Raw genomic sequence first — 6,739 nt, 5'->3', positions numbered from 1 at the left:
AAACAAGTATAGTATAAACTCTTATTATTGAATTGGAAACCACACACAAAGGAGGTTCCAATCAGATTATATATTGTTAACATGATTACATTAGTCATCTTATTCAATTAATGCTAATACTTGTAAATCTCGTCAAGCATTCATGATTATAACTTATGTTAACAACAAATCAAGTTCCTTTCATAGCTCAGGTGTCGGTTATACCATACATTATGGGCTATGAAAGTGCCAAGCATTTGTTGTACCAAGTGTTATATAACATAAATCAAGATTAGTCATTTAACAAGCAAAGTATTAAAGAGTGAACAAGATAGCAAATATAAAACATGTTAGTATCAAACATTAAAGTCCATATTAAGTTTACATTATACTTATTCTTACACCATTAGTGTAACCTTTTCACCTTGACATAATTAACTTAGCTAGACATAATGAAAGAAAGCAAAATAGATAAACAAAATAAGAACATAAAAGTTAACTAAGTAAAGGAAAGGAAATGAAAGGCATAAACTTAATATTAATGAAAACAAAGCATAAAAAATACAAAGAGAGAAAGGAAGAGCATGATCTTGATCTGGAAATCAAGATGCCTAAATGCATGGCAAATGCCTCCTTTTATAGGCCAAAAATGGGAACTATTGATTTGATGACTAATTGATAAGTGGGTGACCAACTTTTGACTTGGTGACAATCCTTATCTTCTCTTGTCTGCCCAAAACGTCATTGATAACGTCAAAACTGGAGCCAGTTGCAAACATGAAAGTTGTAGGCAATTGTCTCAGCTTTCTTGTGTAAAAATTTCAGCTCATTTGGACTTCTAGAACTCCAGATATGGCCAAAATACCGAATAGTGCTCGGGCTGGAAGACAGATTCGGGCTTCTTTGTTGTTGCTACAATTTGGACTTGATAATGGCCTTTTTAGATCTTGGGCTCCATATGAAAGTTGTAGGCCTATGTCTTACCTTTCCATCCATATAAATTGGACCTAAATCTGAGATATATAGCTCCAGATATGACCCATTTACCGAACAGTGTTCCGGTTTGGATTGCACCGACATCTCTTTTCTAAGTTTGGCCATCTCTTTATCCTTGCAATTTAAGTTCTTCAAGTCATCAATCAATCCTTTCATTTATGCGATAGGCCTGCATTAAAAATAGACATTTACCATAAATTATAGGTATCTTATATTATTAGATACATTATTATAAAACATATTTTAGTTAAGGAGTTATTGATACTTCAAGTGCAAAATGATGATATAAAACCATGATAAAAATGCACTTTTAAGTACTAATCACTCACCTAGACTCAGACTTTGAAAAATTAAATATAGAAGTAAATTCACACTAGCTTCAATATCAAATAAAGCTTTTTCAAGTTTATGTTTTCTAATAAAACATGAGATTGTAAAACAATCAGGATCTTTATATTTCAAGGTATTATTTTTTTAAATAATGACAGTTACTTATAAGACTAAAAAGACTTTTTTTTTCACATTCAGTTTTGTCTTCGTAGTACATAAGTCTTTCAAAAATTTAGCATAAAAAGGTACATGTTTGATAGCATCCAGTAAAGATATATTGATCTTTACCTATTTAAAAGTTTTAAAGATTTTATAATTATGATTCACTTTTATTTTATTGATCATGGCATGAGAAAATAGAAGTACTAGTGGGAAATCAGTCTTTTCTTTATAATGTTTAGGTTCAACCTCTTTATTACCCTCAAAGATTAACTCATTATCTTTCTTACAATATTTAAAAATAAATTTTTTAATAACCTTACTATTGTGACGAATTATGATTGATTTGTCTTGATTCATATATTGGCTTATTAAGCTACTCATACTTGAGTTATATTGTTCTTCGGTATTTTGTTATAGTTGAGAAGAAAAGTTACTTCTTTCCTAGAACCTGAAAGTATATGTGAATTTTACAAGAGCACGTTTCAAATCTTTCATAGTTTGAGCATTTTGAGTATTAATTAACTCTTGTTTTTTAACGAATGCATATAGTGTTTCCTCAAAATTTCTTCTAGGAGGGGGAACATAAGGAGGTGCATATCCTTGATAATTTCAATGAGAAGGAAAAGAATTCTTTAAAAATTGTTATTTCATTTCTTTCCAAGTATGAATAAATCCTGATTTAAGATTTTGTAGCTATATTTTAGCTTTATTTTTTAAAGAAAAAGGAAAAAGCTTTAATTTGATGGTGTTCATGTTATAATTTAATTCATTATACATGTTATAAACCTTTTTAAAATCTCTTAAATGTAAGTATTAATTTTCTAAATTTAAACCATAAAAAGTTGGTAAGAGTTAAATACTACCTAATTTAAAATTGAAGTGAGATGCCTTAGGAGGGAAAATTATAAATGATGGTGCATTCTTAATGAATTCATGTGATTACTAAATGTTCTAAGACAGTTATTGTCATTATGAAGTGATTCATTATCTTTTGCAACCATATTTTCTAAAGAAGATGAAGATTTCCTAGAAAATCTACCATTTAATATGCATGATCAAACTATGTAAGTGCAAAAAGAAAACAAAGAAAGAAAAAGAAAAAAAATAAAATTAGATAAAATAAAAGTGAAAAGAAAAAAATTATAGTTTGTACAGTAATTTACCTCCCCAGCAATAGCGCTAAAAACTTGACACGGTCAAATTATTGATGTCTTATTTCAAGTGTAGAAAAGTCAAAGTAATAAATAACCTAGCAAGATCAATGTTGATCTATAGAGAGGTTAATTATACAAAATCATAATTAATAAAATAAATAGAGTTGAAGACAGATAATAATGTAAAGATTAAAGAAAGATAAAACAATTGTCAATATTAGAGAATCTATTAATAGTATTTAAAATAAGCATAGTGCAAACTCGTTTTACTACTCAATTAAAAATCACACACAAAGGAGTTTCCAATCATATGATTCATCATTGATGGCTCGTTTTAACTTATTAACATGATCATATTAATTATCTTATTTGAGTAACACCAATACTTGTAAATGTTATGAACTATTTATGGTGCTAACTTATATCAACAATAAATTGAGTTCTTGTTAGTTATCCGTACAGTACATTATGAAAGAATCAAGTATTTATGGTTTCAAAGGTTGTACACCACGAATCTAGACTAACCACTTAACAAGCAGGATATTAAGAATGAGTAAGATAACAATTATAAAATATGTTAATAACTACTTTCTAGAATATAAACATTAAAATCCATGTTAAGTTTGTATTATACTTATTTTTACACCATTAGTATAACATTTTCACCTTGGTAAAAATTAACTTAACTAAACATAATAAAGAAGAAAAACATAAATAAAGAAGATAAGAGCATAGCTATGATATAAATTAACTTAGTATAGTAAAGGAAATGCTAAGTATAAACAAGATATTAATGAGAATATAACAAGAAATAAAATTGAACATTACAAAAATACAAAGAAAAAAAAGCAATAGAAAGATCTTGATTTAAAAATCAAGATGCCTAAATATATGAAAAATGTCTTCTTTTATAGACTGAAAATTAGAACTTTTAATTCAATGACAAACTATTATTTTGGTGGCTAATTATTGATTTAGTGGCTAGATAAAATGTTATTGATAATATCATAATTTAAATACATAGTCTGTATAAAATTATAGGTATTTGTCCCATCTTTCCAAAAAAATTCTAGAACTCGAGACATGGATTGAATAATGAACAATATCTAGCCTGTAGAACATATTCAAACTTCTTTTTTATTGCTAATAATTGAACTTCAAATCAGTAATATTGAATCTGAGACTTCTTGTGAATGTTTTAGGTCTATATCTTAGCTTTTCATCAAGCTGAACCACACTTAAATCCAAGGTTTACAACTCCAGTTATGACCTAAAAATTGAATGGTGTTTTAATTTGAATCGAGCCAACCCAACTAGAATTTCTTCTCTAAACTTAGCCCTCTTTTGTCTCCTTGACTTTAATAGTTAAACACATAAATCAATCATCTGAATTGTAAAATATGTTTATTTTGCAAAACTATATTTAAAACAAGAGTTTACTATAAATTAAAGATATTTTATATAGTTAGACTTGTTATTAAAAAAAATATGATTAAATTAAGGAATTTAATAATACTTTAAATGCAATATGATGATAAAAACCTTAATAAAAATATAATTTTAAATACTTATCAACAAGTTTTCTTATTATGTTATGTTTGATCGTTTGCCACATCTATATTGTAAACTCCCTTCCCTTGCATCCATCTTGTTATGTAATCTAATAGTTTTCTTTTAACCCCGACCAGTTTCTCACCTAGAATGACTTAGTTCTACTTGAGGACTAGTATATTCACTCCACTCTTTAGGTAAAAGTTGGAATGAAGTCCCATGTGTTTTTTTGTACATTTAAACATTATAATGCAGATTAATAAATTAGATAAAATCATTATGATTTTTTGCACAACATTCAAGAACATGAGAACAAAAATCAATGAAAACTTTGTCATTTATTATATGTGCATGTTTTTTTTGTCAATTCAACTAGTCATTGAATTTTCTTTGTGAAACCTAGTTTCTGAGGTGTGTTTACCTGAAAAGTACCATTATCAATATTTAACAATCATGTTGTATGATCTTTATCTATCCTTGTTCAAGTACAATTCGAGTTGTACAACTAAAGGTCATATTACCCCACATGTAATGAAGTCATATGCATTCTTTTTTTATGTAACAAGATAAGCATTATTCCTATAAAAGGTCAATTAGACTAAAGCGAAAATGGACAATACACATGCACCTTTCAAAATATGATTAAAAGATTCACATAAATTTATTGTCATATTATTATATTAGTGACCCTAATTATAAGAAAGTGCCTATCTTTCTTTGAGTTCACACTCAAGCCATTCTTTCCATTCCATTATAGTACCAAAACTCACATTACATGCAATCGATACAAGAAAATACTGATATTCCCCATCAAAACACCTCTAAGTAATATCTATTTTAATATCATTATAATTCAACATAGGTTCTCCAAGTTACATGCCTTTAATATCATTGTAATATAACTTATTTAATATCTACAAGTGACATGTCTCTAATAGCATTCAACATAATAGTACTTTTGTCATTATAGGTAATATTATTGTTCGTATCAGGAACAACAGTATTTCAATCAATTGTAAGAAAACATACTTAATTGCATCAATTAAAACCTAAATTATCTCAATTCAAAAAAATCCTCAATTATGTCAATTTATTCCAAAATGTAATGCTAACCGATTATTAGGGACTAGTAATAAGTTTGTTGGGGGGTGTGATTAGTACTTAAAAGTGCATTTTTATCAAGGTTTTATATCATCATTTTGCACTTGAAGTATCAATAACTCCTTAACTAAAGCTTGTTTTATAACAATATATCTAATATTATAAGATACCTTTAATTTGTGGTAAATATTTATTTTAAATGCAGGCCTATCACATAAATAAAAGGATTGATTGATGAATTTAAGAACTGAAATTGAAAGGACAAAGAGATGACAAAACTTAGGAAAGAGATGTCGGTGCAATCCAAACCGGAACACTATTCGGTAATTCGATCATATCTGGAGCTGTAGATCTCAGATTTAGGTCCACTTTATATGGATGGAAAGGTAAGACATAGGCCTACAACTTTTATATGGAGCCCAAGATCAAAAAAGGTCATTTTCAAGTCCAAATTGTAGCAACAATAAAGAAGCCTGAATCTGTCCTCCAGCCCAAGTATTGTTCAGTATTTTGGCCATATCTGGAGTTCTAGAAGTCGAAATGAGCTCAATGTTTTACACAAGAAAGATGAGACAATTGTATACAACTTTCATGTTTTTGAGTGGCTCCAATTTTAACGTTATCAATGATGTTTTGGGCAGACAAGAAAAGATAAGGATTGTCACCAAGTCAAGAGTTGGCCACCCACTCATCAATTAGTCATCAAATCAATAGTTCCCAATTTTGGCCTATAAAAGGAGGCATTTGCCATGCATTTAGGCATCTTGGTTTCCAGATCAAGATCATGCTTTTGCTTTCTCTCTTTGTATTTTTTGTAATGTTTATATTTTGCTTTTATTAATATCAAGTTTATGCATTTCATTTCCTTTCATTTACTTAGTTAACTTTTATCTTATTTATGTTCTTATTTTGTTTATTTATTTTTCTTTCTTTCATTATGTCTAGCTAAGTTTATTATGTCAAGGTGAAAAGGTTACACTAATGGTGTAAGAATAAGTATAGTGTAAACTTAATATGGACTTTAATGTTTGATACTAACATGTTTTATATTTGTTATCTTATTCACTCTTTAATACTTTGCTTGTTAAATAACTAATCTTGATTTATGTTGTATAACACTTGGTACAACAAATGCTTGGCACTTTCATAGCCCATAATGTATGGTATAACCGACACCTGAGCTATGAAAGAAACTTGATTTGTTGTTAACATAAATTATAATCATGAATGATTGACGAGATTTACAAGTACTAGCATTAATCGAATAAGATGACTAATGTAATCATGTTAACAATATATAATCTGATTGGAACCTCCTTTGTGTGTGGTTTCCAATTCAATAATAAGAGTTTATACTATACTTGTTTGATATACCATTAGTGGAACCTCTAACCTTGACATTTGTTATTATCATTGTTTAATCGTTACATTAATATTCCATCTCAAAGTTCTCATCTTCTTCTTCT

This window comes from Populus euphratica, unplaced genomic scaffold (genome assembly GCF_000495115.2).
Source record: "Populus euphratica unplaced genomic scaffold, PopEup_1.0 scaffold1041.1, whole genome shotgun sequence".
Taxonomy (NCBI): Eukaryota; Viridiplantae; Streptophyta; class Magnoliopsida; order Malpighiales; family Salicaceae; genus Populus; species Populus euphratica.
Note: the sequence above shows the minus strand (reverse complement) of the source record.